Consider the following 27,932-nt stretch of genomic DNA (forward strand, 5'->3'; position numbering starts at 1 on the left):
GAGAGTAAGGCCCAGCGGCACAACAATCGCTTTGCCTCAGTTGCGTTGAAAAAAGGCAACGGATACTGTTTTCAAGCGAGCAAACAAGAATTTTTGCGCTTTTCTTGCATTCGACGCGGTCTTCGTGAGCTCAGGAGAATTATATTTTCAGGCATGGTCCCAGTGGGAACCTCCAAATATTGCAACGCCGGCGATGTTTCACGCCGTCATGCGGGATATTGGGAAAAGTTTTCAATTAGCAATCACCACGCCTCGGTTAAACCTCATTGGCTATGGTAATGCCACTGCGCAAAGCTAACCCAACAAGAACGGCAACCATCGCGTGCTTCTTTAACGTTATCGATTGCTTGTGGTTACGGCATTTTGGTCCCCACCTCGCCTTTCCCTTGTGCCACTTAAACAGTTTTCATATTCATAGCCGAACTAAGACAAGTGTCCGTTGTCGTCGTGAGAGTAAGGGCCAGTGCCGCAACGAGCGCTTTGTCTCCACCACTGATTCGCCATTTACACCTAGAATTCCCACCGTCTGCGGAAGTGACCAGTTGCGTTGAAAAGAGGCGATGCATAATGTGTCCTGCTTTACACGAAAGGGTTCTTCTCCATTCGGAAGCGAGCAAACAAGAATTTTTGCGCTTTTCTTGCATTCGACGCAGTCTTCGTGAGCTCAGCAGATTTCTATTTTTAGGCATGGTCCCAGTGGGAACCTCCAAATATTGCAACGCCGGCGATGTTTCACGCCGTCATGCGGGATATTGGGAAAAGTTTTCAATTAGCAATCACCACGCCTCGGTTAAACCTCATTGGCTATGGTAATGCCACTGCGCAAAGCTAACCCAACAAGAACGGCAACCATCGCGTGCTTCTTTAACGTTATCGATTGCTTGTGGTTACGGCATTTTGGTCCCCATCTATTATTATTATTATTATTATTAATTTATTTATAGTTGACAAATTTACAAGAAAATGTATCTCTGAGGCTAATTAAAGTCAACTTTAAAAACATTAAAAACAATAAATAACTGAATATAAAAAATGTATAAGGAATACCGTATACCATTTTCTTTTAAGTATTTTAAATAATATAAATAATATGTCAAAAATATGTCAAGGCTATGTAGTGGTGGTTCCAGGAACTCAGTCAAACTTCCCAGGCAGGGGTCGAGAGAAAATAATATACAACCAGATAATAAGGCTAGAATATTCTCATATGATACCACCCCACCTAAACCGTCGCACCGCAAGACATGTTTAACTGAGTTCCCGCTCCACAACTTGCAAAGTAAGACAACAGGGAAACTAAAGAAAACCTAATTCAGGTATAAAAGTTTTGCATATTCTGCAAGGACAATGGTTTGGAATCCAGTTTCTTATTTTGTTTCTAAACTCAATTAAAGTACCAGCGTTCCGATACTCGTTAGGCAAAGAGTTCCAAAGCTTTAACCCAACATTAGACAGTGTTTCGATCCCATATCTCACTGAAAATATTTTGTTACTCTTGAGTTTGTCCTTCCTCAAATTATACACTGGTTCAGGAAAAATAAAAATTTCATTCAACATTTCTGGACCTGTTTTTGTTTTAGCTTTATACAGCTCAGTAACAAGGATGCGTAAGTTCGTTTGGTGAATTGTAACGCTCCCATTTTTTGATAAAAGCTCTTCAAATGAGGATTGATAGTCTTGATAGATAATTCTTAGTGCTCTTTCATGTATATGGTATATCCTATTGTTTAATTTACGACTGTGAAACATCCATACTAATAGACAGTACGAAAAATGACTAGTGACAAAAGCATTAATAATCAGCTTTCGCTGGTCTAATGTCATTAAGGAAGATAACCTTGCAAGCGCACTAACTTTCTGGCCTGCCTTGTTACAGAGCTGATTAACATGTTCCTCGAAAGAAAGTTTGTGGTCTATGGTTATACCAAGCAGTTTCTCAGTTTGAGAATTGTTTAGAAGTTCATCACAAACTTTTAATCGTACATCAGTTTTGTTAGTAAAAAAATGTGATTTTTCTGGGTTGGCTTTCATACCGTTATTTTCAAACCAAGTAAATATTATAATTGCTGCATATTCAATCTTTTCAATAACTTCGTTGATATTCTTTCCTATTGAAAATGGGGTTGTATCATCAGCATAGTTTACAATGTCCATATATGGGACAAAAAGAGAAAGGTCGCATAAAAATATATTGAAAAGCAAAGGACCCAAAATTGATCCTTGCGGTACGCCGTATTTTATTTTTTTCCATGTACTATAATTGTTATTTATACGTACTCGCTGTTTCCTGTCAATTAGGTACGATTTTTTGAACAGCAAAGAGTTCATATCAAAGCCATATGCATGAAGTTTTGCTAGTAATAGCTCGTGTGGTATGCAGTCAAATGCCTTAGACAAATCAGTTAAAAGCGCTCCAAATGTGCCACCTTTGTCAAGACTGTTTTTCCATTTTTCAATCATACTTATGAGGCATTGTTGTGAACTGTGCCCCTTGCGAAAACCAAATTGAAGTTTCGAAAATAATGGCTCGAAGAAGGTGTATATTTGGTCATGCATGCATCTTTCATAGATTTTTGAGATGTTCGATAGGACACAGGTCTATAGTTCGCCTTTTCAGTGCGCAGTCCCTTCTTGTGTGTAGGAGTAATATCTGCGTTTTTCAAAGATGTTGGAAATTCAGAACTTTTTAACGATTGATTAAAATTTTCAGTAATGAATTGGCTAAAAATATCACTGTTTTCTTTGATGATGTTAGTAGGAATATCATCTTTTTGCTGCGCCTTTTTTGGATCAAGTTTTCGAATGTATTTTTCAACATCTTCAAATGCAGTTTGTTTAAAAGAAAATTTTGTGTTGCTTTTTGCGCTTTTTCTTATCTTTTCTACACTAGGATGAGATTTATCTCTTATAATAATACGGAGCTTCTGTCTGTGACTTTTGCGAAGTGGATAAAATTTCTTTGATAAAGTCTATAAAACATCGCTTATAAATTTGTTCTGTAAATTAGCAAACTTTGACGTTAAAGTAATATTGACGTCAAAGGAAAGTATATTAAGATTAGTGAAGTCAATGCATTGCACTTTTAAAATTAAGGTTAATAACTTGGAAACGGGTGGAAATAACTGACGTCATCTCCTGCGTGGGTAACTAGAGACTACCTGGGACCAAGTTGGGTAAGTTTTCCAAACCTGGGTCACCAAATCCGTTTCGGAATGGACGGGTAAATGACGTCATAAAAAAACCTTTAAACCCTAATATCTCTGCATCCGTTTGTCTCAAGTACACGATCCTATACATTTTCTTGATTAGCGTTTCAAGATCTATACGATGAAGGCAATAGGTACACAAATTTCTTGAAAATAAATTTTTGGGTTTGACAGGCCATTGCTGACGTCAACAAAATTTTTAACACCTTATATCTCCTTAGGCTTTTGTCGAATACATATGATCCTATACATTATTGTGATCAGCGTTTTAACCTTTACACGTTATAAGCAACGAATAAACTAAACTTGGCCAATTTTTTTTGTACCTGCACTGTTGACGTCAGCAAAAAATCTAAAACAATCTATTTTTCCATTGTCCTTCTGCCTAAGTGGATTTCTCCACGGGCTTTATCGACTAGTATGAAATAAAATTCCCCAATTACGTAAGGCGCGTAGCGCCGCAATGTAATTGAGGTTTTTTGAATATAAAATTGAAATATGATTTAATATTGTTTACAATTTATAATTGTACCTATACATACTGATAATACCAATACACCAACACTATCAGAAGAAGCAATACAACCTGTTACAAAAAAACGAAAACGTATGTAAGCAACTTTTTACTAATATTTTGGTAACTTTTATTTCTTTAATAATGTAGGGAACAAAAGAAGGTCAAATAATTATCATCGTAATCAAAAATAAAGATTATAAATTATTCTTTGAAAAATCAAAGAAAGGAGTTGCAATTGGAATAATCTAGCTGAAATATTAATAGGCAATATTTTTTTAAAGGTATATATTTTTTTTGTGCTGATTCTGTCAATCAAGCATGTGAAGCTATTGGAAAATATGAAATCCAAACTGGAAAGTTGTATTCATTTTTTCAAGTGGCTTCGACTCTTGGGTAAAGTGTATACACAATTTAAAGATATATACAATTGTAAAGGGTAGGTTGTAATGTACAATTTTTGTAAACATAGGCTTTTATTTATGGAGCTAAACTAGTTTAGCTCATTTTAATTGCAGTGGGTTGCTACAGCTGGTGGAGTAAGCTAAAATTTATCTCTATAATAATACGGAGAGTGTGTCTGTGTGTTTGTGTGTCTGTAACAGGCAAAGTGGATGTGTTCATATTCCTTTGATGTTGCTGAAAAATGCATGTCTAATATGTTAAATTTTGCCAATTTTTTATTGTATCTGCACTACTGATGTCAGCAAAAAATATAAAACAACCTATTTTTCCATTGTCCTTCTGCCTAAGTGGATTTCTCCACGGGCCTTATCGACTAGTATTTATATATTATCGAATTTATTTGATCTTTGGGTCTGTTTTCATTACTTGAAGGTTGTATATTTGATGAATTTATGCCTAAATTTTCAACGACACTGCCAAAATAATAGTTGAATATTTCAGTAATATCTTTATCATGAGATATTGTAGTCCCATTTTCAACTAAGGTAATATTTTCACTTGTAACTGTCTTGTTAGAGAAACATGGTTTTACTGTTTTCCAGAATAACCTATTGTCAGTTATATTTTTAACATTAAGGTTGTTGAAGAATTTGTATTTACTTTTTCTTATTAGTGAAACACAAAAATTCCTTTGTTTATTGTATGCTAATTTACTCTCTGGAGTTTTATCCTTCCTATGCTTATTTAAAAGTTTTGATCTCTTCATAATTGCCTTGTTTATTTCTTTACTCATAAAAGCTGCCTGATTATGACGTACATACCTTTTCTTTCGAGGAGCATGATTATCTAAGATGCTTAAAACACTGTTTTTGAAATTTTCAAACATTTTAAAATCATCGAGATTTTTGTCATCATTTAGAGCACCCATTATATCATGGCGGAAATTTACATTATTGAAATTCCGATATGCTCTATAATTTATAATTTTTGGTTTTCGTTTAGCAAAGTTGGCTTTTAAAACAGTCATTGTCAATTTATGAAAATCAGACAAGCCTGTTTCAATAGCCCTGGAGTGACAAAAAGATCTTGGGTGGTTTGTTAAGATGAGATCTATGTTTGTAGGGTTATCTATGCTTTTGAAGCATGTAGGCTCTTTTATTAAAGAGTTAAGTTTATATGTTGTTAAAAATTCATTTACATGTAGATTGCTAATTTCAGCGTTAAAATCACCCAGTATTACATAGTTCTCATATTTGCAGGAAAACGAATCAATGTTTTTACTTATGTGGTTTAAGTTTTGAGCAATAAGATTAGTTTTTGGGTTATATAAACACACAACTTACCATTTTTTGCTTCTTAAATTTAGTTCAATATAAAAAATTTCAAGCTCACTACTTTCACATTTGGGTTTTAAAAGTTTTGAGGAAATATCATTTCGTACATATAGAATCATTCCTCCCCCATTGCCATTTCTGTCAAAACGGTATGCATTATAGCCTTGAATCAAAAACTGATTAGTAGGAAATGATTCATTTAATTTTGTCTCTGAAATTAAAAAGAGATCAAGGTTTCTATTAACTTGATCAATAAGAGGCTCAAACTTATTTTGCGTAGTGAATTGATATTAACATGCCCAAAAATTAGTCTATTTATGTTTTGTGATCTCAAATTGTCAAGAATCTTTTTCGCATTCTCGTAATTGTTTTTACCCAAGATATTTTCCACACTGCAGTTTACTGGTAGTTCAACATTGTCTTTTGCAGAATATTCCATCAATCTCGAGATTTCATTTTTCTAATAAAATTTACAGCTAATTTCCCTGCCCCCAACCCACTCAAATGTAACCCTTTTTTCCCAAGACATTCAGGTGAAATATTGTCATTATCAATAACATTCAGAGACAGTTCTTTTAAATGCCTATTCAAATGGCTTACCGTTACTGCGGCTTTTGCATTATCAGTTCTTTTAATCACGGACGAAAAAATCACTTTACATCTAGGAAGTTTGGTGTTAATAAAAGTCTTCAAACTCAATAGTTTGTCCAAAATCTGTCGCGAGGTTTCATTAATAGTATTGTTGGTTCCAACATGTAGAATTATTTTGTCCGGTTTCTTTTGTAATAGAGGTATTACATAATGACATTTCTTTCTGTAATTTGCTAATTGCTGTTCACATGTTTGTATAGTTAAATCGACTTGTTCCGTTCCTGTGGGAATACTTCTCTTTAAATTAATTGCCGAATCATTTACAACAACATTAGCAGATTTGTCCGATTCCAATGTAGAATTTTTTCCTTGATAATTCAAAATGGTGGACTTTTTCTCGAGAAGTAACAACAAACTGTCAATAACTTTTTGTTTATTCTCAAGCTCTTTACGTAAAAATATTACCTCATCATGTAGGTAGTCCTCTGGCAGAAGTGCGTTTTTGCCAATGCCCTTACTAAATTTAAAACGTCCTGGAGATGGTGTACATGGGAAAAACGTATCCACTACAGATTTATTTTTCATTTTTGTGAGCGTCTCATCCAACATCATGTCAAATTTACCAAACTCATCGAGAGTAGTATTTTGTTCTTTCGTACCTGTAACAATTTCGTTTCCAGTGTTTGGCGATGTCACAGATAATTCCATATACGTACTAGTATCAGTATAAAAATACGAAGCATCTGCGTCAAGTCCCTTCTTATAAATCATTTTGCACTTCTCTAGGTTTTCCAAAGCATCCTTTATCCTACTTTCAGAAACAGAGCACGTACCTTTACTAATAAACTTAAGTATATTATGAAGTGTTACTTTTTTCTTCTTTGCCGTTCGTATAACATTTATAGATTCTAGAATGCGATTTTCTATCTCCCCTTGTGACAGATCACGTCCTGCCGCCATCTTCAACGCTTGCCTTTCCCTTGTGCCACTTAAACAGTTTGTCGTCGTGAGAGTAAGGGCCAGTGCCGCAACGAGCGCTTTGTCTCCACCACTGATTCGCCATTCACACCTAGAATGCCCACCGTCTGCGGAAGTGACCAGTTGCGTTGAAAAGAGGCGATGCATAATGTGTCCTGCTTTACACGAAAGGGTTCTTCTCCATTCGGAAGCGAGCAAACAAGAATTTTTGCGCTTTTCTTGCATTCGACGCAGTCTTCGTGAGCTCAGCAGATTTCTATTTTTAGGCATGGTCCCAGTGGGAACCTCCAAATATTGCAACGCCGGCGATGTTTCACGCCGTCATGCGGGATATTGGGAAAAGTTTTCAATTAGCAATCACCACGCCTCGGTTAAACCTCATTGGCTATGGTAATGCCACTGCGCAAAGCTAACCCAACAAGAACGGCAACCATCGCGTGCTTCTTTAACGTTATCGATTGCTTGTGGTTACGGCATTTTGGTCCCCACCTCGCCTTTCCCTTGTGCCACTTAAACAGTTTTCATATTCATAGCCGAACTAAGACAAGTGTCCGTTGTCGTCGTGAGAGTAAGGGCCAGTGCCGCAACGAGCGCTTTGTCTCCACCACTGATTCGCCATTTACACCTAGAATGCCCACCGTCTGCGGAAGTGACCAGTTGCGTTGAAAAGAGGCGATGCATAATGTGTCCTGCTTTACACGAAAGGGTTCTTCTCCATTCGGAAGCGAGCAAACAAGAATTTTTGCGCTTTTCTTGCATTCGACGCAGTCTTCGTGAGCTCAGCAGATTTCTATTTTTAGGCATGGTCCCAGTGGGAACCTCCAAATATTGCAACGCCGGCGATGTTTCACGCCGTCATGCGGGATATTGGGAAAAGTTTTCAATTAGCAATCACCACGCCTCGGTTAAACCTCATTGGCTATGGTAATGCCACTGCGCAAAGCTAACCCAACAAGAACGGCAACCATCGCGTGCTTCTTTAACGTTATCGATTGCTTGTGGTTACGGCATTTTGGTCCCCACCTCGCCTTTCCCTTGTGCCACTTAAACAGTTTTCATATTCATAGCCGAACTAAGACAAGTGTCCGTTGTCGTCGTGAGAGTAAGGGCCAGTGCCGCAACGAGCGCTTTGTCTCCACCACTGATTCGCCATTCACACCTAGAATGCCCACCGTCTGCGGAAGTGACCAGTTGCGTTGAAAAGAGGCGATGCATAATGTGTCCTGCTTTACACGAAAGGGTTCTTCTCCATTCGGAAGCGAGCAAACAAGAATTTTTGCGCTTTTCTTGCATTCGACGCAGTCTTCGTGAGCTCAGCAGATTTCTATTTTTAGGCATGGTCCCAGTGGGAACCTCCAAATATTGCAACGCCGGCGATGTTTCACGCCGTCATGCGGGATATTGGGAAAAGTTTTCAATTAGCAATCACCACGCCTCGGTTAAACCTCATTGGCTATGGTAATGCCACTGCGCAAAGCTAACCCAACAAGAACGGCAACCATCGCGTGCTTCTTTAACGTTGTCGATTGCTTGTGGTTACGGCATTTTGGTCCCCACCTCGCCTTTCCCTTGCGCCACTTAAACAGTTTTCATATTCATAGCCGAACTAAGACAAGTGTCCGTTGTCGTCGTGAGAGTAAGGGCCAGTGCCGCAACGAGCGCTTTGTCTCCACCACTGATTCGCCATTTACACCTAGAATGCCCACCGTCTGCGGAAGTGACCAGTTGCGTTGAAAAGAGGCGATGCATAATGTGTCCTGCTTTACACGAAAGGGTTCTTCTCCATTCGGAAGCGAGCAAACAGGAATTTTTGCGCTTTTCTTGCATTCGACGCAGTCTTCGTGAGCTCAGCAGATTTCTATTTTTAGGCATGGTCCCAGTGGGAACCTCCAAATATTGCAACGCCGGCGATGTTTCACGCCGTCATGCGGGATATTGGGAAAAGTTTTCAATTAGCAATCACCACGCCTCGGTTAAACCTCATTGGCTATGGTAATGCCACTGCGCAAAGCTAACCCAACAAGAACGGCAACCATCGCGTGCTTCTTTAACGTTATCGATTGCTTGTGGTTACGGCATTTTGGTCCCCACCTCGCCTTTCCCTTGTGCCACTTAAACAGTTTTCATATTCATAGCCGAACTAAGACAAGTGTCCGTTGTCGTCGTGAGAGTAAGGGCCAGTGCCGCAACGAGCGCTTTGTCTCCACCACTGATTCGCCATTTACACCTAGAATGCCCACCGTCTGCGGAAGTGACCAGTTGCGTTGAAAAGAGGCGATGCATAATGTGTCCTGCTTTACACGAAAGGGTTCTTCTCCATTCGGAAGCGAGCAAACAAGAATTTTTGCGCTTTTCTTGCATTCGACGCAGTCTTCGTGAGCTCAGCAGATTTCTATTTTTAGGCATGGTCCCAGTGGGAACCTCCAAATATTGCAACGCCGGCGATGTTTCACGCCGTCATGCGGGATATTGGGAAAAGTTTTCAATTAGCAATCACCACGCCTCGGTTAAACCTCATTGGCTATGTTAATGCCACTGCGCAAAGCTAACCCAACAAGAACGGCAACCATCGCGTGCTTCTTTAACGTTATCAATTGCTTCTGGTTTCGGCATTTTGGTCCCCACCTCGCCTTTCCCTTGTGCCACTTAAACAGTTTTCATATTCATAGCCGAACTAAGACAAGTGTCCGTTGTCGTCGTGAGAGTAAGGGCCAGTGCCGCAACGAGCGCTTTGTCTCCACCACTGATTCGCCATTTACACCTAGAATGCCCACCGTCTGCGGAAGTGACCAGTTGCGTTGAAAAGAGGCGATGCAAAATGTGTCCTGCTTTACACGAAAGGGTTCTTCTCCATTTGGAAGCGAGCAAACAAGAATTTTTGCGCTTTTCTTGCATTCGACGCAGTCTTCGTGTGCTCAGCAGATTTCTATTTTTAGGCATGGTCCCAGTGGGAACCTCCAAATATTGCAACGCCAGCGATGTTTCACGCCGTCATGCGGGATATTGGGAAAAGTTTTCAATTAGCAATCACCACGCCTCGGTTACACCTCATTGGCTATGGTAATGCCACTGCGCAAAGCTAACCCAACAAGAACGGCAACCATCGCGTGCTTCTTTAACGTTATCGATTGCTTGTGGTTACGGCATTTTGGTCCCCACCTCGCCTTTCCCTTGTGCCACTTAAACAGTTTTCATATTCATAGCCGAACTAAGACAAGTGTCCGTTGTCGTCGTGAGAGTAAGGGCCAGTGCCGCAACGAGCGCTTTGTCTCCACCACTGATTCGCCATTCACACCTAGAATGCCCACCGTCTGCGGAAGTGACCAGTTGCGTTGAAAAGAGGCGATGCATAATGTGTCCTGCTTTACACGAAAGGGTTCTTCTCCATTCGGAAGCGAGCAAACAAGAATTTTTGCGCTTTTCTTGCATTCGACGCAGTCTTCGTGAGTTCAGCAGATTTCTATTTTTAGGCATGGTCCCAGTGGGAACCTCCAAATATTGCAACGCCGGCGATGTTTCACGCCGTCATGCGGGATATTGGGAAAAGTTTTCAATTAGCAATCACCACGCCTCGGTTAAACCTCATTGGCTATGGTAATGCCACTGCGCAAAGCTAACCCAACAAGAACGGCAACCATCGCGTGCTTCTTTAACGTTATCGATTGCTTGTGGTTACGGCATTTTGGTCCCCACCTCGCCTTTCCCTTGTGCCACTTAAACAGTTTTCATATTCATAGCCGAACTAAGACAAGTGTCCGTTGTCGTCGTGAGAGTAAGGGCCAGTGCCGCAACGAGCGCTTTGTCTCCACCACTGATTCGCCATTTACACCTAGAATGCCCACCGTCTGCGAAAGTGACCAGTTGCGTTGAAAAGAGGCGATGCATAATGTGTCCTGCTTTACACGAAAGGGTTCTTCTCCATTCGGAAGCGAGCAAACAAGAATTTTTGCGCTTTTCTTGCATTCGACGCAGTCTTCGTGAGCTCAGCAGATTTCTATTTTTAGGCATGGTCCCAGTGGGAACCTCCAAATATTGCAACGCCGGCGATGTTTCACGCCGTCATTCGGGATATTGGGAAAAGTTTTCAATTAGCAATCACCACGCCTCGGTTAAACCTCATTGGCTATGGTAATGCCACTGCGCAAAGCTAACCCAACAAGAACGGCAACCATCGCGTGCTTCTTTAACGTTATCGATTGTTTGTGGTTACGGCATTTTGGTCCCCACCTCGCCTTTCTCTTGTGTCACTTAAACAGTTTTCATATTCATAGCCGAACTAAGACAAGTGTCCGTTGTCGTCGTGAAAGTAAGTGCCAGTGCCGCAACGAGCGCTTTGTCTCCACCACTGATTCGCCATTTACCCCTAGAATGCCCACCGTCTGCGGAAGTGACCACTTGCGTTGAAAAGAGGCGATGAATAATGTGTCCCGCTTTACACGAAAGGGTTCTTCTCCATTTGGAAGCGAGCAAACAAGAATTTTTGCGCTTTTCTTGCATTCGACGCAGTCTTCGTGAGCTCAGCAGATTTCTATTTTTAGGCATGGTCGCAGTGGGAACTTCCAAATATTGCAACGCCGGCGATGTTTCACGCCGTCATGCGGGATATTGGGAAAAGTTTTCAATTAGCAATCACCACGCCTCGATTAAACCTCATTGGCTATGGTAATGCCACTGCGCAAAGCTAACCCAACAAGAACGGCAACCATCGCGTGCTTCTTTAACGTTATCGATTGCTTGTGGTTACGGCATTTTGGTCCCCATCTCGCCTTTCCCTTGTGCCATTTGAACAGTTTTCATATTCATTGCCGAACTAAGACTAGTGTCCGTTGTCGTCGTGAGAGTAAGGCCCAGTGCCGCAACGAGCGCTTTGTCTCCACCACTGATTCGCCATTTACACCTAGAATGCCCACTGTCTGTTGAAGTGACCAGTTGCGTTGAAAAGAGGCGATGCATAATGTGTCCTGCTTTACACGAAAGGGTTCTTCTCCATTCGGAAGCGAGCAAACAAGAATTTTTGCGCTTTTCTTGCATTCGACGCAGTCTTCGTGAGCTCAGCAGATTTCTATTTTTAGGCATGGTCCCAGTGGGAACCTCCAAATATTGCAACGCCGGCGATGTTTCACGCCGTCATGCGGGATATTGGGAAATGTTTTCAATTAGCAATCACCACGCCTCGGTTAAACCTCATTGGCTATGGTAATGCCACTGCGCAAAGCTAACCCAACAAGAACGGCAACCATCGCGTGCTTCTTTAACGTTATCGATTGCTTGTGGTTACGGCATTTTGGTCCCCACCTCGCCTTTCCCTTGTGCCACTTAAACAGTTTTCATATTCATAGCCGAACTAAGACAAGTGTCCGTTGTCGTCGTGAGAGTAAGGGCCAGTGCCGCAACGAGCGCTTTGTCTCCACCACTGATTCGCTATTTACACCTAGAATGCCCACCGTCTGCGGAAGTGACCAGTTGCGTTGAAAAGAGGCGATGCATAATGTGTCCTGCTTTACACGAAAGGGTTCTTCTCCATTCGGAAGCGAGCAAACAAGAATTTTTGCGCTTTTCTTGCATTCGACGCAGTCTTCGTAAGCTCAGCAGATTTCTAATTTTAGGCATGGTCCCAATGGGAACCACCGAATATTGCAACGCCGGCGATGTTTCATGCCGTCATGCGGGATATTGGGAAAAGTTTTCAATTAGCAATCACCACGCCTCGGTTAAACCTCATTGGCTATGGTAATGCCACTGCGCAAAGCTAACCCAACAAGAACGGCAACCATCGCGTGCTTCTTTAACGTTATCGATTGCTTGTGGTTACGGCATTTTGGTCCCCACCTCGCCTTTCCCTTGTGCCACTTAAACAGTTTAACAGTTATCATATTCATAGCCGAACTAAGACAAGTGTCCGTTGTCGTCGTGAGAGTAAGGGCCAGTGCCGCAACGAGCGCTTTGTCTCCACCACTGATTCGCCATTTACACCTAGAATGCCCACCGTCTGCGGAAGTGACCAGTTGCGTTGAAAAGAGGCGATGCATAATGTGTCCTGCTTTACACGAAAGGGTTCTTCTCCATTCGGAAGCGAGCAAACAAGAATTTTTGCGCTTTTCTTGCATTCGACGCAGTCTTCGTGAGCTCAGCAGATTTCTCTTTTTAGGCATGGTCCCAGTGGGAACCTCCAAATATTGCAACGCCGGCGATGTTTCACGCCGTCATGCGGGATATTGGGAAAAGTTTTCAATTAGCAATCACCACGCCTCGGTTAAACCTCATTGGCTATGGTAATGCCACTGCGCAAAGCTAACCCAACAAGAACGGCAACCATCGCGTGCTTCTTTAACGTTATCGATTGCTTGTGGTTACGGCATTTTGGTCCCCACCTCGCCTTTCCCTTGTGCCACTTAAACAGTTTTTATATTCATAGCCGAACTAAGACAAGTGTCCGTTGTCGTCGTGAGAGTAAGGGCCAGTGCCGCAACGAGCGCTTTGTCTCCACCACTGATTCGCTATTTACACCTAGAATGCCCACCGTCTGCGGAAGTGACCAGTTGCGTTGAAAAGAGGCGATGCATAATGTGTCCTGCTTTACACGAAAGGGTTCTTCTCCATTCGGAAGCGAGCAAACAAGAATTTTTGCGCTTTTCTTGCATTCGACGCAGTCTTCGTGAGCTCAGCAGATTTCTATTTTTAGGCATGGTCCCAGTGGGAACCTCCAAATATTGCAACGCCGGCGATGTTTCACGCCGTCATGCGGGATATTGGGAAAAGTTTTCAATTAGCAATCACCACGCCTCGGTTAAACCTCATTGGCTGTGGTAATGCCACTGCGCAAAGCTAACCCAACAAGAACGGCAACCATCGCGTGCTTCTTTAACGTTGTCGATTGCTTGTGGTTACGGCATTTTGGTCCCCACGTCGCCTTTCCCTTGTGCCACTTAAACAGTTTTCATATTCATAGCCGAACTAAGACAAGTGTACGTTGTCGTCGTGAGAGTAAGGGCCAGTGCCGCAACGAGCGCTTTGTCTCCACCACTGATTCGCCATTTACACCTAGAATGCCCACCGTCTGCGGAAGTGACCAGTTGCGTTGAAAAGAGGCGATGCATAATGTGTCCTGCTTTACACGAAAGGGTTCTTCTCCATTCGGAAGCGAGCAAACAAGAATTTTTGCGCTTTTCTTGCATTCGACGCAGTCTTCGTGAGCTCAGCAGATTTCTATTTTTAGGCATGGTCCCAGTGGGAACCTCCAAATATTGCAACGCCGGCGATGTTTCACGCCGTCATGCGGGATATTGGGAAAAGTTTTCAATTAGCAATCACCACGCCTCGGTTAAACCTCATTGGCTATGGTAATGCCACTGCGCAAAGCTAACCCACCAAGAACGGCAACCATCGCGTGCTTCTTTAACGTTGTCGATTGCTTGTGGTTACGGCATTTTAGTCCCCACCTCGCCTTTCCCTTGTGCCACTTAAACAGTTTTCATATTCATAGCCGAACTAAGACAAGTGTCCGTTGTCGTCGTGAGAGTAAGGGCCAGTGCCGCAACGAGCGCTTTGTCTCCACCACTGATTCGCCATTTACACCTAGAATGCCCACCGTCTGCGGAAGTGACCAGTTGCGTTGAAAAGAGGCGATGCATAATGTGTCCTGCTTTACACGAAAGGGTTCTTCTCCATTCGGAAGCGAGCAAACAAGAATTTTTGCGCTTTTCTTGCATTCGACGCAGTCTTCGTGAGCTCAGCAGATTTCTATTTTTAGGCATGGTCCCAGTGGGAACCTCCAAATATTGCAACGCCGGCGATGTTTCACGCCGTCATGCGGGATATTGGGAAAAGTTTTCAATTAGCAATCACCACGCCTCGGTTAAACCTCATTGGCTATGGTAATGCCACTGCGCAAAGCTAACCCAACAAGAACGGCAACCATCGCGTGCTTCTTTAACGTTGTCGATTGCTTGTGGTTACGGCATTTTGGTCCCCACGTCGCCTTTCCCTTGTGCCACTTAAACAGTTTTCATATTCATAGCCGAACTAAGACAAGTGTACGTTGTCGTCGTGAGAGTAAGGGCCAGTGCCGCAACGAGCGCTTTGTCTCCACCACTGATTCGCCATTTACACCTAGAATGCCCACCGTCTGCGGAAGTGACCAGTTGCGTTGAAAAGAGGCGATGCATAATGTGTCCTGCTTTACACGAAAGGGTTCTTCTCCATTCGGAAGCGAGCAAACAAGAATTTTTGCGCTTTTCTTGCATTCGACGCAGTCTTCGTGAGCTCAGCAGATTTCTATTTTTAGGCATGGTCCCAGTGGGAACCTCCAAATATTGCAACGCCGGCGATGTTTCACGCCGTCATGCGGGATATTGGGAAAAGTTTTCAATTAGCAATCACCACGCCTCGGTTAAACCTCATTGGCTATGGTAATGCCACTGCGCAAAGCTAACCCACCAAGAACGGCAACCATCGCGTGCTTCTTTAACGTTGTCGATTGCTTGTGGTTACGGCATTTTGGTCCCCACCTCGCCTTTCCCTTGTGCCACTAAACAGTTTTCATATTCATAGCCGAACTAAGACAAGTGTCCGTTGTCGTCGTGAGAGTAAAGGCCAGTGCCGCAACGAGCGCTTTGTCTCCACCACTGATTCGCCATTTACACCTAGAATGCCCACCGTCTGCGGAAGTGACCAGTTGCGTTGAAAAGAGGCGATGCATAATGTGTCCTGCTTTACACGAAAGGGTTCTTCTCCATTCGGAAGCGAGCAAACAAGAATTTTTGCGCTTTTCTTGCATTCGACGCAGTCTTCGTGAGCTCAGCAGATTTCTATTTTTAGGCATGGTCCCAGTGGGAACCTCCAAATATTGCAACGCCGGCGATGTTTCACGCCGTCATGCGGGATATTGGGAAAAGTTTTCAATTAGCAATCACCGCGCCTCGGTTAAACCTCATTGGCTATGGTAATGCCACTGCGCAATGCTAACCCAACAAGAACGGCAACCATCGCGTGCTTCTTTAACGTTATCGATTGCTTGTGGTTACGGCATTTTGGTCCCCACCTCGCCTTTCCCTTGTGCCACTTAAACAGTTTTCATATTCATTGCCGAACTAAGACTAGTGTCCGTTGTCGTCGTGAGAGTAAGGGCCAGTGCCGCAACGAGCGCTTTGTCTCCACCACTGATTCGCCATTTACACCTAGAATGCCCACCGTCTGCGGAAGTGACCAGTTGCGTTGAAAAGAGGCGATGCATAATGTGTCCTGCTTTACACGAAAGGGTTCTTCTCCATTCGGAAGCGAGCAAACAAGAATTTTTGCGCTTTTCTTGCATTCGACGCAGTCTTCGTGAGCTCAGCAGATTTCTATTTTTAGGCATGGTCCCAGTGGGAACCTCTAAATATTGCAACGTCGGCGATGTTTCACGCCGTCATGCGGGATATTGGGAAAAGTTTTCAATTAGCAATCACCACGCCTCGGTTAAACCTCATTGGCTATGGTAATGCCACTGCGCAAAGCTAACCCAACAAGAACGGCAACCATCGCGTGCTTCTTTAACGTTATCGATTGCTTGTTGTTACGGCATTTTGGTCCCCACCTCGCCTTTCCCTTGTGCCACTTAAACAGTTTTCATATTCATAGCCGAACTAAGACAAGTGTCCGTTGTCGTCGTGAGAGTAAGGGCCAGTGCCGCAACGAGCGCTTTGTCTCCACCACTGATTCGCCATTTACACCTAGAATGCCCACCGTCTGCGGAAGTGACCAGTTGCGTTGAAAAGAGGCGATGCATAATGTGTCCTGCTTTACACGAAAGGGTTCTTCTCCATTCGGAAGCGAGCAAACAAGAATTTTTGCGCTTTTCTTGCATTCGACGCAGTCTTCGTGAGCTCAGCAGATTTCTATTTTTAGGCAAGGTCGCAGTGGGAACCTCCAAATATTGCAACGCCGGCGATGTTTCACGCCGTCATGCGGGATATTGGGAAAAGTTTTCAATTAGCAATCACCACGCCTCGGTTAAACCTCATTGGCTATGGTAATGCCACTGCGCAAAGCTAACCCAACAAGAACGGCAACCATCGCGTGCTTCTTTAACGTTGTCGATTGCTTGTGGTTACGTCATTTTGGTCCCCACCTCGCCTTTCCCTTGTGCCACTTAAACAGTTTTCATATTCATAGCCGAACTAAGACAAGTGTCCGTTGTCGTCGTGAGAGTAAGGGCCAGTGCCGCAACGAGCGCTTTGTCTCCACCACTGATTCGCCATTTACACCTAGAATGCCCACCGTCTGCGAAAGTGACCAGTTGCGTTGAAAAGAGGCGATGCATAATGTGTCCTGCTTTACACGAAAGGGTTCTTCTCCATTCGGAAGCGAGCAAACAAGAATTTTTGCGCTTTTCTTGCATTCGACGCAGTCTTCGTGAGCTCAGCAGATTTCTATTTTTAGGCATGGTCCCAGTGGGAACCTCCAAATATTGCAACGCCGGCGAAGTTTCACGCCGTCATGCGGGATATTGGGAAAAGTTTTCAATTATCAATCACCACGCCTCGGTTAAACCTCATTGGCTATGGTAATGCCACTGCGCAAAGCTAACCCACCAAGAACGGCAACCATCGCGTGCTTCTTTAACGTTGTCGATTGCTTGTGGTTACGGCATTTTGGTCCCCACCTCGCCTTTCCCTTGTGCCACTTAAACAGTTTTCATATTCATAGCCGAACTAAGACAAGTGTCCGTTGTCGTCGTGAGAGTAAGGGCCAGTGCCGCAACGAGCGCTTTGTCTCCACCACTGATTCGCCATTTACACCTAGAATGCCCACCGTCTGCGGAAGTGACCAGTTGCGTTGAAAAGAGGCGATGCATAATGTGTCCTGCTTTACACGAAAGGGTTCTTCTCCATTCGGAAGCGAGCAAACAAGATTTTTTGCGCTTTTCTTGCATTCGACGCAGTCTTCGTGAGCTCAGCAGATTTCTATTTTTAGGCATGGTCCCAGTGGGAACCTCCAAATATTGCAACGCCGGCGATGTTTCACGCCGTAATGCGGGATATTGGGAAAAGTTTTCAATTAGCAATCACCACGCCTCGGTTAAACCTCATTGGCTATGGTAATGCCACTGCGCAAAGCTAACCCAACAAGAACGGCAACCATCGCGTGCTTCTTTAACGTTGTCGATTGCTTGTGGTTACGGCATTTTGGTCCCCACCTCGCCTTTCCCTTGTGCCACTTAAACAGTTTTCATATTCATAGCCGAACTAAGACAAGTGTCCGTTGTCGTCGTGAGAGTAAGGGCCAGTGCCGCAACGAGCGCTTTGTCTCCACCACTGATTCGCCATTTACACCTAGAATGCCCACCGTCTGCGGAAGTGACCAGTTGCGTTGAAAAGAGGCGATGCATAATGTGTCCTGCTTTACACGAAAGGGTTCTTCTCCATTCGGAAGCGAGCAAACAAGAATTTTTGCGCTTTTCTTGCATTCGACGCAGTCTTCGTGAGCTCAGCAGATTTCTATTTTTAGGCATGGTCCCAGTGGGAACCTCCAAATATTGCAACGCCGGCGATGTTTCACGCCGTCATGCGGGATATTGGGAAAAGTTTTCAATTAGCAATCACCACGCCTCGGTTAAACCTCATTGGCTATGGTAATGCCACTGCGCAAAGCTAACCCAACAAGAACGGCAACCATCGCGTGCTTCTTTAACGTTATCGATTGCTTGTTGTTACGGCATTTTGGTCCCCACCTCGCCTTTCCCTTGTGCCACTTAAACAGTTTTCATATTCATAGCCGAACTAAGACAAGTGTCCGTTGTTGTCGTGAGAGTAAGGGCCAGTGCCGCAACGAGCGCTTTGTCTCCACCACTGATTCGCCATTTACACCTAGAATGCCCACCGTCTGCGGAAGTGACCAGTTGCGTTGAAAAGAGGCGATGCATAATGTGTCCTGCTTTACACGAAAGGGTTCTTCTCCATTCGGAAGCGAGCAAACAAGAATTTTTGCGCTTTTCTTGCATTCGACGCAGTCTTCGTGAGCTCAGCAGATTTCTATTTTTAGGCATGGTCCCAGTGGGAACCTCCAAATATTGCAACGCCGGCGATGTTTCACGCCGTCATGCGGGATATTGGGAAAAGTTTTCAATTAGCAATCACCACGCCTCGGTGAAACCTCATTGGCTATGGTAATGCCACTGCGCAAAGCTAACCCAACAAGAACGGCAACCATCGCGTGCTTCTTTAACGTTGTCGATTGCTTGTGGTTACGGCATTTTGGTCCCCACCTCGCCTTTCCCTTGTGCCACTTAAACAGTTTTCATATTCATAGCCGAACTAAGACAAGTGTCCGTTGTCGTCGTGAGAGTAAGGGCCAGTGCCGCAACGAGCGCTTTGTCTCCACCACTGATTCGCCATTTACACCTAGAATGCCCACCGTCTGCGAAAGTGACCAGTTGCGTTGAAAAGAGGCAATGCATAATGTGTCCTGCTTTACACGAAAGGGTTCTTCTCCATTCGGAAGCGAGCAAACAAGAATTTTTGCGCTTTTCTTGCACTCGACGCAGTCTTCGTGAGCTCAGCAGATTTCTATTTTTAGGCATGGTCCCAGTGGGAACCTCCAAATATTGCAACGCCGGAGATGTTTCACGCCGTCATGCGGGATATTGGGAAAAGTTTTCAATTAGCAATCACCACGCCTCGGTTAAACCTCATTGGCTATGGTAATGCCACTGCGCAAAGCTAACCCAACAAGAACGGCAACCATCGCGTGCTTCTTTAACGTTGTCGATTGCTTGTGGTTACGGCATTTTGGTCCCCACCTCGCCTTTCCCATGTGCCACTTAAACAGTTTTCATATTCATAGCCGAACTAAGACAAGTGTCCGTTGTCGTCGTGAGAGTAAGGGCCAGTGCCGCAACGAGCGCTTTGTCTCCACCACTGATTCGCCATTTACACCTAGAATGCCCACCGTCTGTGGAAGTGACCAGTTGCGTTGAAAAGAGGCGATGCATAATGTGTCCTGCTTTACACGAAAGGGTTCTTCTCCATTCGGAAGCGAGCAAACAAGACTTTTTGCGCTTTTCTTGCATTGGACGCAGTCTTCGTGAGCTCAGCAGATTTCTATTTTTAGGCATGGTCCCAGTGGGAACCTCCAAATATTGCAACGCCGGCGATGTTTCACGCCGTCATGCGGGATATTGGGAAAAATTTTCAATTAGCAATCACCACGCCTCGGTTAAACCTCATTGGCTATGGTAATGCCACTGCGCAAAGCTAACCCAACAAGAACGGCAACCATCGCGTGCTTCTTTAACGTTGTCGATTGCTTGTGGTTACGGCATTTTGGTCCCCACCTCGCCTTTCCCTTGTGCCACTTAAACAGTTTTCATATTCATAGCCGAACTAAGACAAGTGTCCGTTGTTGTCGTGAGAGTAAGGGCCAGTGCCGCAACGAGCGCTTTGACTCCACCACTGATTCGCCATTTACACCTAGAATGCCCACCGTCTGCGGAAGTGACCAGTTGCGTTGAAAAGAGGCGATGCATAATGTGTCCCGCTTTACACGAAAGGGTTCTTCTCCATTCGGAAGCGAGCAAACAAGAATTTTTGCGCTTTTCTTGCATTCGACGCAGTCTTCGTGAGCTCAGCAGATTTCTATTTTTAGGCATGGTCCCAGTGGGGACCTCCAAATATTGCAACGCCGGCGATGTTTCACGCCGTCATGCGGGATATTGGGAAAAGTTTTCAATTAGCAATCATCACGCCTCGGTTAAACCACATTGGCTATTGTAATGCCACTGCGCAAAGCGAACCCAACAAGAACGGCAACCATCACGTGCTTCTTTAACGTTATCGATTGCTTGTGGTTACGGCATTTTGGTCCCCACCTCGCCTTTTCGTTGTGCCACTTAAACAGTTTTCATATTCATTGCCGAACTAAGACTAGTGTCCGTTGTCGTCGTGAGAGTAAGGGCCAGTGCCGCAACGAGCGCTTTGTCTCCACCACTGATTCGCCATTTACACCTAGAATGCCCACCGTCTGCGGAAGTGACCAGCTGCTTTGAAAAGAGGCGATGCATAATGTGTCCTGCTTTACACGAAAGGGTTTTTCTCCATTCGGAAGCGAGCAAACAAGAATTTTTGCGCTTTTCTTGCATTCGACGCAGTCCTTGTGAGCTCAGCAGATTTCTATTTCTAGGCATGGTCCCAGTGGGAACCTCCAAATATTGCAATGCCGGCGATGTTTCACGCCGTCATGCGGGATATTGGGAAAAGTTTTCAATTAGCAATCACCACGCCTCGGTTAAACCTCATTGGCTATGATAATGCCACTATGCAGAGCTAACCCAACAAGAACGGCAACCATCGCGTGCTTCTTTAACGTTATCGATTGCTTGTGGTTACGGCATTTTGGTCCCCACCTCGCCTTTCCCTTGTGCCACTTAAACAGTTTAACAGTTTTCATATTCATAGCCGAACTAAGACAAGTGTCCGTTGTCGTCGTGAGAGTAAGGGCCAGTGCCGCAACGAGCGCTTTGTCTCCACCACTGATTCGCCATTTACACCTAGAATGCCCACCGTCTGCGGAAGTGACCAGTTGCGTTGAAAAGAGGCGATGCATAATGTGTCCTGCTTTACACGAAAGGGTTCTTCTCCATTCGGAAGCGAGCAAACAAGAATTTTTGCGCTTTTCTTGCATTCGACGCAGTCTTCGTGAGCTCAGCAGATTTCTATTTTTAGGCATGGTCCCAGTGGGAACCTCCAAATATTGCAACGCCGGCGATGTTTCACGCCGTCATGCGGGATATTGGGAAAAGTTTTCAATTAGCAATCACCGCGCCTCGGTTAAACCTCATTGGCTATGGTAATGCCACTGCGCAAAGCTAACCCAACAAGAACGGCAACCATCGCGTGCTTCTTTAACGTTATCGATTGCTTGTTGTTACGGCATTTTGGTCCCCACCTCGCCTTTCCCTTGTGCCACTTAAACAGTTTTCATATTCATAGCCGAACTAAGACAAGTGTCCGTTGTCGTCGTGAGAGTAAGGGCCAGTGCCGCAACGAGCGCTTTGTCTCCACCACTGATTCGCCATTTACACCTAGAATGCCCACCGTCTGCGGAAGTGACCAGTTGCGTTTAAAAGAGGCGATGCATAATGTGTCCTGCTTTACACGAAAGGGTTCTTCTCCATTCGGAAGCGAGCAAACAAGAATTTTTGCGCTTTTCTTGCATTCGACGCAGTCTTCGTGAGCTCAGCAGATTTCTATTTTTAGGCAAGGTCCCAGTGGGAACCTCCAAATATTGCAACGCCGGCGATGTTTCACGCCGTCATGCGGGATATTGGGAAAAGTTTTCAATTAGCAATCACCACGCCTCGGTTAAACCTCATTGGCTATGGTAATGCCACTGCGCAAAGCTAACCCAACAAGAACGGCAACCATCGCGTGCTTCTTTAACGTTGTCGATTGCTTGTGGTTACGGCATTTTGGTCCCCACCTCGCCTTTCCCTTGTGCCACTTAAACAGTTTTCATATTCATAGCCGAACTAAGACAAGTGTCCGTTGTCGTCGTGAGAGTAAGGGCCAGTGCCGCAACGAGCGCTTTGTCTCCACCACTGATTCGCCATTTACACCTAGAATGCCCACCGTCTGCGGAAGTGACCAGTTGCGTTGAAAAGAGGCGATGCATAATGTGTCCTGCTTTACACGAAAGGGTTCTTCTCCATTCGGAAGCGAGCAAACAAGAATTTTTGCGCTTTTCTTGCATTCGACGCAGTCTTCGTGAGCTCAGCAGATTTCTATTTTTAGGCATGGTCCCAGTGGGAACCTCCAAATATTGCAACGCCGGCGATGTTTCACGCCGTCATGCGGGATATTGGGAAAAGTTTTCAATTAGCAATCACCACGCCTCGGTTAAACCTCATTGGCTATGGTAATGCCACTGCGCAAAGCTAACCCACCAAGAACGGCAACCATCGCGTGCTTCTTTAACGTTGTCGATTGCTTGTGGTTACGGCATTTTAGTCCCCACCTCGCCTTTCCCTTGCGCCACTTAAACAGTTTTCATATTCATAGCCGAACTAAGACAAGTGTCCGTTGTCGTCGTGAGAGTAAGGGCCAGTGCCGCAACGAGCGCTTTGTCTCCACCACTGATTCGCCATTTACACCTAGAATGCCCACCGTCTGCGGAAGTGACCAGTTGCGTTGAAAAGAGGCGATGCATAATGTGTCCTGCTTTACACGAAAGGGTTCTTCTCCATTCGGAAGCGAGCAAACAAGAATTTTTGCGCTTTTCTTGCATTCGACGCAGTCTTCGTGAGCTCAGCAGATTTCTATTTTTAGGCATGGTCCCAGTGGGAACCTCCAAATATTGCAACGCCGGCGATGTTTCACGCCGTCATGCGGGATATTGGGAAAAGTTTTCAATTAGCAATCACCACGCCTCGGTTAAACCTCATTGGCTATGGTAATGCCACTGCGCAAAGCTAACCCAACAAGAACGGCAACCATCGCGTGCTTCTTTAACGTTGTCGATTGCTTGTGGTTACGGCATTTTGGTCCCCACCTCGCCTTTCCCTTGTGCCACTTAAACAGTTTTCATATGCATAGCCGAACTAAGACAAGTGTCCGTTGTCGTCGTGAGAGTAAGGGCCAGTGCCGCAACGAGCGCTTTGTCTCCACCACTGATTCGCCATTTACACCTAGAATGCCCACCGTCTGCGTAAGTGACCAGTTGCGTTGAAAAGAGGCGATGCATAATGTGTCCTGCTTTACACGAAAGGGTTCTTCTCCATTCGGAAGCGAGCAAACAAGAATTTTTGCGCTTTTCTTGCATTCGACGCAGTCTTCGTGAGCTCAGCAGATTTCTATTTTTAGGCATGGTCCCAGTGGGAACCTCCAAATATTGCAACGCCGGCGATGTTTCACGCCGTCATGCGGGATATTGGGAAAAGTTTTCAATTAGCAATCACCACGCCTCGGTTAAACCTCATTGGCTATGGTAATGCCACTGCGCAAAGCTAACCCACCAAGAACGGCAACCATCGCGTGCTTCTTTAACGTTGTCGATTGCTTGTGGTTACGGCATTTTGGTCCCCACCTCGCCTTTCCCTTGTGCCACTTAAACAGTTTTCATATTCATAGCCGAACTAAGACAAGTGTCCGTTGTCGTCGTGAGAGTAAGGGCCAGTGCCGCAACGAGCGCTTTGTCTCCACCACTGATTCGCCATTTACACCTAGAATGCCCACCGTCTGCGGAAGTGACCAGTTGCGTTGAAAAGAGGCGATGCATAATATGTCCTGCTTTACACGAAAGGGTTCTATTCCATTCGGAAGCGAGCAAACAAGAATTTTTGCGCTTTTCTTGCATTCGACGCAGTCTTCGTGAGCTCAGCAGATTTCTATTTTTAGGCATGGTCCCAGTGGGAACCTCCAAATATTGCAACGCCGGCGATGTTTCACGCCGTCATGCGGGATATTGGGAAAAGTTTTCAATTAGCAATCACCACGCCTCGGTTAAGCCTCATTGGCTATGGTAATGCCACTGCGCAAAGCTAACCCAACAAGAACGGCAACCATCGCGTGCTTCTTTAACGTTGTCGATTGCTTGTGGTTACGGCATTTTGGTCCCCACCTCGCCTTTCCCTTGTGCCACTTAAACAGTTTTCATATTCATAGCCGAACTAAGACAAGTGTCCGTTGTCGTCGTGAGAGTAAGGGCCAGTTCCGCAACGAGCGCTTTGTCTCCACCACTGATTCGCCATTTACACCTAGAATGCCCACCATCTGCGGAAGTGACCAGTTGCGTTGAAAAGAGGCGATGCATAATATGTCCTGCTTTACACGAAAGGATTCTATTCCATTCGGAAGCGAGCAAACAAGAATTTTTGCGCTTTTCTTGCATTCGACGCAGTCTTCGTGAGCTCAGCAGATTTCTATTTTTAGGCATGGTCCCAGTGGGAACCTCCAAATATTGCAACGCCGGCGATGTTTCACGCCGTCATGCGGGATATTGGGAAAAGTTATCAATTAGCAATCACCGCGCCTCTGTTAAACCTCATTGGCTATGGTAATGCCACTGCGCAAAGCTAACCCAACAAGAACGGCAACCATCGCGTGCTTCTTTAACGTTATCGATTGCTTGTGGTTACGGCATTTTGGTCCCCACCTCGCCTTTCCCTTGTGCCACTTAAACAGTTTTCATATTCATTGCCGAACTAAGACTAGTGTCCGTTGTCGTCGTGAGAGTAAGGGCCAGTGCCGCAACGAGCGCTTTGTCTCCACCACTGATTCGCCATTTACACCTAGAATGCCCACCGTCTGCGGAAGTGACCAGTTGCGTTGAAAAGAGGCGATGCATAATGTGTCCTGCTTTACACGAAAGGGTTCTTCTCCATTCGGAAGCGAGCAAACAAGAATTTTTGCGCTTTTCTTGCATTCGACGCAGTCTTCGTGAGCTCAGCAGATTTCTATTTTTAGGCATGGTCCCAGTGGGAACCTCCAAATATTGCAACGTCGGCGATGTTTCACGCCGTCATGCGGGATATTGGGAAAAGTTTTCAATTAGCAATCACCACGCCTCGGTTAAACCTCATTGGCTATGGTAATGCCACTGCGCAAAGCTAACCCAACAAGAACGGCAACCATCGCGTGCTTCTTTAACGTTATCGATTGCTTGTTGTTACGGCATTTTGGTCCCCACCTTGCCTTTCCCTTGTGCCACTTAAACAGTTTTCATATTCATAGCCGAACTAAGACAAGTGTCCGTTGTCGTCGTGAGAGTAAGGGCCAGTGCCGCAACGAGCGCTTTGTCTCCACCACTGATTCGCCATTTACACCTAGAATGCCCACCGTCTGCGGAAGTGACCAGTTGCGTTGAAAAGAGGCGATGCATAATGTGTCCTGCTTTACACGAAAGGGTTCTTCTCCATTCGGAAGCGAGCAAACAAGAATTTTTGCGCTTTTCTTGCATTCGACGCAGTCTTCGTGAGCTCAGCAGATTTCTATTTTTAGGCATGGTCCCAGTGGGAACCTCCAAATATTGCAACGCCGGCGATGTTTCACGCCGTCATGCGGGATATTGGTGAAAGTTTTCAATTAGCAATCACCACGCCTCGGTTAAACCTCATTGGCTATGGTAATGCCACTGCGCAAAGCTAACCCAACAAGAACGGCAACCATCGCGTGCTTCTTTAACGTTGTCGATTGCTTGTGGTTACGGCATTTTGGTCCCCACCTCGCCTTTCCCTTGTGCCACTTAAACAGTTTTCATATTCATAGCCGAACTAAGACAAGTGTCCGTTGTCGTCGTGAGAGTAAGGGCCAGTGCCGCAACGAGCGCTTTGTCTCCACCACTGATTCGCCATTTACACCTAGAATGCCCACCGTCTGCGGAAGTGACCAGTTGCGTTGAAAAGAGGCGATGCATAATGTGTCCTGCTTTACACGAAAGGGTTCTTCTCCATTCGGAAGCGAGCAAACAAGAGTTTTTGCGCTTTTCTTGCATTCGACGCAGTCTTCGTGAGCTCAGCAGATTTCTATTTTTAGGCATGGTCCCAGTGGGAACCTCCAAATATTGCAACGCCGGCGATGTTTCACGCCGTCATGCGGGATATTGGGAAAAGTTTTCAATTAGCAATCACCACGCCTCGGTTAAACCTCATTGGCTATGGTAATGCCACTGCGCAAAGCTAACCCAACAAGAACGGCAACCATCGCGTGCTTCTTTAACGTTGTCGATTGCTTGTGGTTACGGCATTTTGGTCCCCACCTCGCCTTTCCCTTGTGCCACTTAAACAGTTTTCATATTCATAGCCGAACTAAGACAAGTGTCCGTTGTCGTCGTGAGAGTAAGGGCCAGTGCCGCAACGAGCGCTTTGTCTCCACCACTGATTCGCCATTTACACCTAGAATGCCCACCGTCTGCGGAAGTGACCAGTTGCGTTGAAAAGAGGCGATGCATAATGTGTCCTGCTTTGCACGAAAGGGTTCTTCTCCATTCGGAAGCGAGCAAACAAGAATTTTTGCGCTTTTCTTGCATTCGACGCAGTCTTCGTGAGCTCAGCAGATTTCTATTTTTAGGCATGGTCCCAGTGGGAACCTCCAAATATTGCAACGCCGGCGATGTTTCACGCCGTCATGCGGGATATTGGGAAAAGTTTTCAATTAGCAATCACCACGCCTCGGTTTAACCTCATTGGCTATGGTAATGCCACTGCGCAAAGCTAACCCAACAAGAACGGCAACCATGGCGTGCTTCTTTAACGTTGTCGATTGCTTGTGGTTACGGCATTTTGGTCCCCACCTCGCCTTTCCCTTGTGCCACTTAAACAGTTTTCATATGCATAGCCGAACTAAGACAAGTGTCCGTTGTCGTCGTGAGAGTAAGGGCCAGTGCCGCAACGAGCGCTTTGTCTCCACCACTGATTCGCCATTTACACCTAGAATGCCCACCGTCTGCGGAAGTGACCAGTTGCGTTGAAAAGAGGCGATGCATAATGTGTCCTGCTTTACACGAAAGGGTTCTTCTCCATTCGGAAGCGAGCAAACAAGAATTTTTGCGCTTTTCTTGCATTCGACGCAGTCTTCGTGAGCTCAGCAGATTTCTATTTTTAGGCATGGTCCCAGTGGGAACCTCCAAATATTGCAACGCCGGCGATGTTTCACGCCGTCATGCGGGATATTGGGAAAAGTTTTCAATTAGCAATCACCACGCCTCGGTTTAACCTCATTGGCTATGGTAATGCCACTGCGCAAAGCTAACCCACCAAGAACGGCAACCATCGCGTGCTTCTTTAACGTTGTCGATTGCTTGTGGTTACGGCATTTTGGTCCCCACCTCGCCTTTCCCTTGTGCCACTTAAACAGTTTTCATATGCATAGCCGAACTAAGACAAGTGTCCGTTGTCGTCGTGAGAGTAAGGGCCAGTGCCGCAACGAGCGCTTT

The 27,932-nt window shown here is 45.1% G+C and overlaps 41 non-coding genes across 41 annotated transcripts; all 41 read right to left on the reverse strand.

The window, feature by feature from the left end:
• Positions 1–157: 157 nt before the first annotated feature.
• LOC130650422 (U4 spliceosomal RNA) lies at positions 158–296 on the reverse strand. Its single transcript, XR_008983810.1, has one exon. It is a non-coding gene; the product is annotated as a U4 spliceosomal RNA (small nuclear RNA).
• Positions 297–691: 395 nt separating this feature from the next.
• LOC130650423 (U4 spliceosomal RNA) lies at positions 692–830 on the reverse strand. Its single transcript, XR_008983811.1, has one exon. It is a non-coding gene; the product is annotated as a U4 spliceosomal RNA (small nuclear RNA).
• A 6,470-nt stretch (positions 831–7,300) lies between these two features.
• LOC130650425 (U4 spliceosomal RNA) lies at positions 7,301–7,439 on the reverse strand. Its single transcript, XR_008983812.1, has one exon. It is a non-coding gene; the product is annotated as a U4 spliceosomal RNA (small nuclear RNA).
• A 395-nt stretch (positions 7,440–7,834) lies between these two features.
• LOC130650426 (U4 spliceosomal RNA) lies at positions 7,835–7,973 on the reverse strand. The gene has a single exon (XR_008983813.1). It is a non-coding gene; the product is annotated as a U4 spliceosomal RNA (small nuclear RNA).
• A 395-nt stretch (positions 7,974–8,368) lies between these two features.
• Positions 8,369–8,507, reverse strand: LOC130650427 (U4 spliceosomal RNA). The gene has a single exon (XR_008983814.1). It is a non-coding gene; the product is annotated as a U4 spliceosomal RNA (small nuclear RNA).
• A 395-nt stretch (positions 8,508–8,902) lies between these two features.
• LOC130650428 (U4 spliceosomal RNA) lies at positions 8,903–9,041 on the reverse strand. Its single transcript, XR_008983815.1, has one exon. It is a non-coding gene; the product is annotated as a U4 spliceosomal RNA (small nuclear RNA).
• Positions 9,042–9,436: 395 nt separating this feature from the next.
• Positions 9,437–9,575, reverse strand: LOC130650011 (U4 spliceosomal RNA). The gene has a single exon (XR_008983418.1). It is a non-coding gene; the product is annotated as a U4 spliceosomal RNA (small nuclear RNA).
• Positions 9,576–9,970: 395 nt separating this feature from the next.
• LOC130649932 (U4 spliceosomal RNA) lies at positions 9,971–10,109 on the reverse strand. The gene has a single exon (XR_008983344.1). It is a non-coding gene; the product is annotated as a U4 spliceosomal RNA (small nuclear RNA).
• Positions 10,110–10,504: 395 nt separating this feature from the next.
• LOC130650429 (U4 spliceosomal RNA) lies at positions 10,505–10,643 on the reverse strand. The gene has a single exon (XR_008983816.1). It is a non-coding gene; the product is annotated as a U4 spliceosomal RNA (small nuclear RNA).
• A 395-nt stretch (positions 10,644–11,038) lies between these two features.
• On the reverse strand, positions 11,039–11,177 carry LOC130650024 (U4 spliceosomal RNA). Its single transcript, XR_008983431.1, has one exon. It is a non-coding gene; the product is annotated as a U4 spliceosomal RNA (small nuclear RNA).
• A 395-nt stretch (positions 11,178–11,572) lies between these two features.
• Positions 11,573–11,711, reverse strand: LOC130650059 (U4 spliceosomal RNA). The gene has a single exon (XR_008983463.1). It is a non-coding gene; the product is annotated as a U4 spliceosomal RNA (small nuclear RNA).
• A 395-nt stretch (positions 11,712–12,106) lies between these two features.
• Positions 12,107–12,245, reverse strand: LOC130649910 (U4 spliceosomal RNA). Its single transcript, XR_008983323.1, has one exon. It is a non-coding gene; the product is annotated as a U4 spliceosomal RNA (small nuclear RNA).
• A 395-nt stretch (positions 12,246–12,640) lies between these two features.
• LOC130650060 (U4 spliceosomal RNA) lies at positions 12,641–12,779 on the reverse strand. Its single transcript, XR_008983464.1, has one exon. It is a non-coding gene; the product is annotated as a U4 spliceosomal RNA (small nuclear RNA).
• Positions 12,780–13,182: 403 nt separating this feature from the next.
• LOC130650430 (U4 spliceosomal RNA) lies at positions 13,183–13,321 on the reverse strand. Its single transcript, XR_008983817.1, has one exon. It is a non-coding gene; the product is annotated as a U4 spliceosomal RNA (small nuclear RNA).
• A 395-nt stretch (positions 13,322–13,716) lies between these two features.
• On the reverse strand, positions 13,717–13,855 carry LOC130649952 (U4 spliceosomal RNA). The gene has a single exon (XR_008983363.1). It is a non-coding gene; the product is annotated as a U4 spliceosomal RNA (small nuclear RNA).
• Positions 13,856–14,250: 395 nt separating this feature from the next.
• Positions 14,251–14,389, reverse strand: LOC130650431 (U4 spliceosomal RNA). The gene has a single exon (XR_008983818.1). It is a non-coding gene; the product is annotated as a U4 spliceosomal RNA (small nuclear RNA).
• A 395-nt stretch (positions 14,390–14,784) lies between these two features.
• Positions 14,785–14,923, reverse strand: LOC130650433 (U4 spliceosomal RNA). The gene has a single exon (XR_008983820.1). It is a non-coding gene; the product is annotated as a U4 spliceosomal RNA (small nuclear RNA).
• Positions 14,924–15,318: 395 nt separating this feature from the next.
• Positions 15,319–15,457, reverse strand: LOC130650434 (U4 spliceosomal RNA). Its single transcript, XR_008983821.1, has one exon. It is a non-coding gene; the product is annotated as a U4 spliceosomal RNA (small nuclear RNA).
• Positions 15,458–15,851: 394 nt separating this feature from the next.
• On the reverse strand, positions 15,852–15,990 carry LOC130650003 (U4 spliceosomal RNA). The gene has a single exon (XR_008983411.1). It is a non-coding gene; the product is annotated as a U4 spliceosomal RNA (small nuclear RNA).
• A 395-nt stretch (positions 15,991–16,385) lies between these two features.
• LOC130649959 (U4 spliceosomal RNA) lies at positions 16,386–16,524 on the reverse strand. Its single transcript, XR_008983370.1, has one exon. It is a non-coding gene; the product is annotated as a U4 spliceosomal RNA (small nuclear RNA).
• Positions 16,525–16,919: 395 nt separating this feature from the next.
• LOC130650015 (U4 spliceosomal RNA) lies at positions 16,920–17,058 on the reverse strand. Its single transcript, XR_008983422.1, has one exon. It is a non-coding gene; the product is annotated as a U4 spliceosomal RNA (small nuclear RNA).
• Positions 17,059–17,453: 395 nt separating this feature from the next.
• On the reverse strand, positions 17,454–17,592 carry LOC130649979 (U4 spliceosomal RNA). Its single transcript, XR_008983388.1, has one exon. It is a non-coding gene; the product is annotated as a U4 spliceosomal RNA (small nuclear RNA).
• A 395-nt stretch (positions 17,593–17,987) lies between these two features.
• On the reverse strand, positions 17,988–18,126 carry LOC130649931 (U4 spliceosomal RNA). The gene has a single exon (XR_008983343.1). It is a non-coding gene; the product is annotated as a U4 spliceosomal RNA (small nuclear RNA).
• Positions 18,127–18,521: 395 nt separating this feature from the next.
• On the reverse strand, positions 18,522–18,660 carry LOC130650435 (U4 spliceosomal RNA). The gene has a single exon (XR_008983822.1). It is a non-coding gene; the product is annotated as a U4 spliceosomal RNA (small nuclear RNA).
• Positions 18,661–19,055: 395 nt separating this feature from the next.
• LOC130649826 (U4 spliceosomal RNA) lies at positions 19,056–19,194 on the reverse strand. Its single transcript, XR_008983243.1, has one exon. It is a non-coding gene; the product is annotated as a U4 spliceosomal RNA (small nuclear RNA).
• Positions 19,195–19,589: 395 nt separating this feature from the next.
• LOC130649987 (U4 spliceosomal RNA) lies at positions 19,590–19,728 on the reverse strand. Its single transcript, XR_008983396.1, has one exon. It is a non-coding gene; the product is annotated as a U4 spliceosomal RNA (small nuclear RNA).
• A 395-nt stretch (positions 19,729–20,123) lies between these two features.
• On the reverse strand, positions 20,124–20,262 carry LOC130649844 (U4 spliceosomal RNA). The gene has a single exon (XR_008983260.1). It is a non-coding gene; the product is annotated as a U4 spliceosomal RNA (small nuclear RNA).
• Positions 20,263–20,657: 395 nt separating this feature from the next.
• LOC130650082 (U4 spliceosomal RNA) lies at positions 20,658–20,796 on the reverse strand. The gene has a single exon (XR_008983485.1). It is a non-coding gene; the product is annotated as a U4 spliceosomal RNA (small nuclear RNA).
• A 395-nt stretch (positions 20,797–21,191) lies between these two features.
• On the reverse strand, positions 21,192–21,330 carry LOC130650071 (U4 spliceosomal RNA). The gene has a single exon (XR_008983475.1). It is a non-coding gene; the product is annotated as a U4 spliceosomal RNA (small nuclear RNA).
• Positions 21,331–21,733: 403 nt separating this feature from the next.
• LOC130649938 (U4 spliceosomal RNA) lies at positions 21,734–21,872 on the reverse strand. Its single transcript, XR_008983350.1, has one exon. It is a non-coding gene; the product is annotated as a U4 spliceosomal RNA (small nuclear RNA).
• A 395-nt stretch (positions 21,873–22,267) lies between these two features.
• Positions 22,268–22,406, reverse strand: LOC130650436 (U4 spliceosomal RNA). Its single transcript, XR_008983823.1, has one exon. It is a non-coding gene; the product is annotated as a U4 spliceosomal RNA (small nuclear RNA).
• A 395-nt stretch (positions 22,407–22,801) lies between these two features.
• Positions 22,802–22,940, reverse strand: LOC130650437 (U4 spliceosomal RNA). Its single transcript, XR_008983824.1, has one exon. It is a non-coding gene; the product is annotated as a U4 spliceosomal RNA (small nuclear RNA).
• A 395-nt stretch (positions 22,941–23,335) lies between these two features.
• On the reverse strand, positions 23,336–23,474 carry LOC130650438 (U4 spliceosomal RNA). The gene has a single exon (XR_008983825.1). It is a non-coding gene; the product is annotated as a U4 spliceosomal RNA (small nuclear RNA).
• Positions 23,475–23,869: 395 nt separating this feature from the next.
• LOC130650439 (U4 spliceosomal RNA) lies at positions 23,870–24,008 on the reverse strand. Its single transcript, XR_008983826.1, has one exon. It is a non-coding gene; the product is annotated as a U4 spliceosomal RNA (small nuclear RNA).
• Positions 24,009–24,403: 395 nt separating this feature from the next.
• LOC130649928 (U4 spliceosomal RNA) lies at positions 24,404–24,542 on the reverse strand. The gene has a single exon (XR_008983341.1). It is a non-coding gene; the product is annotated as a U4 spliceosomal RNA (small nuclear RNA).
• Positions 24,543–24,937: 395 nt separating this feature from the next.
• LOC130650081 (U4 spliceosomal RNA) lies at positions 24,938–25,076 on the reverse strand. The gene has a single exon (XR_008983484.1). It is a non-coding gene; the product is annotated as a U4 spliceosomal RNA (small nuclear RNA).
• Positions 25,077–25,471: 395 nt separating this feature from the next.
• LOC130649840 (U4 spliceosomal RNA) lies at positions 25,472–25,610 on the reverse strand. The gene has a single exon (XR_008983256.1). It is a non-coding gene; the product is annotated as a U4 spliceosomal RNA (small nuclear RNA).
• Positions 25,611–26,005: 395 nt separating this feature from the next.
• On the reverse strand, positions 26,006–26,144 carry LOC130649891 (U4 spliceosomal RNA). Its single transcript, XR_008983305.1, has one exon. It is a non-coding gene; the product is annotated as a U4 spliceosomal RNA (small nuclear RNA).
• Positions 26,145–26,539: 395 nt separating this feature from the next.
• On the reverse strand, positions 26,540–26,678 carry LOC130650441 (U4 spliceosomal RNA). The gene has a single exon (XR_008983827.1). It is a non-coding gene; the product is annotated as a U4 spliceosomal RNA (small nuclear RNA).
• Positions 26,679–27,073: 395 nt separating this feature from the next.
• On the reverse strand, positions 27,074–27,212 carry LOC130649847 (U4 spliceosomal RNA). Its single transcript, XR_008983263.1, has one exon. It is a non-coding gene; the product is annotated as a U4 spliceosomal RNA (small nuclear RNA).
• Positions 27,213–27,607: 395 nt separating this feature from the next.
• Positions 27,608–27,746, reverse strand: LOC130649848 (U4 spliceosomal RNA). The gene has a single exon (XR_008983264.1). It is a non-coding gene; the product is annotated as a U4 spliceosomal RNA (small nuclear RNA).
• Positions 27,747–27,932: the final 186 nt, after the last annotated feature.

This window comes from Hydractinia symbiolongicarpus, chromosome 7 (genome assembly GCF_029227915.1).
Source record: "Hydractinia symbiolongicarpus strain clone_291-10 chromosome 7, HSymV2.1, whole genome shotgun sequence".
NCBI lineage: Eukaryota > Metazoa > Cnidaria > Hydrozoa > Anthoathecata > Hydractiniidae > Hydractinia > Hydractinia symbiolongicarpus.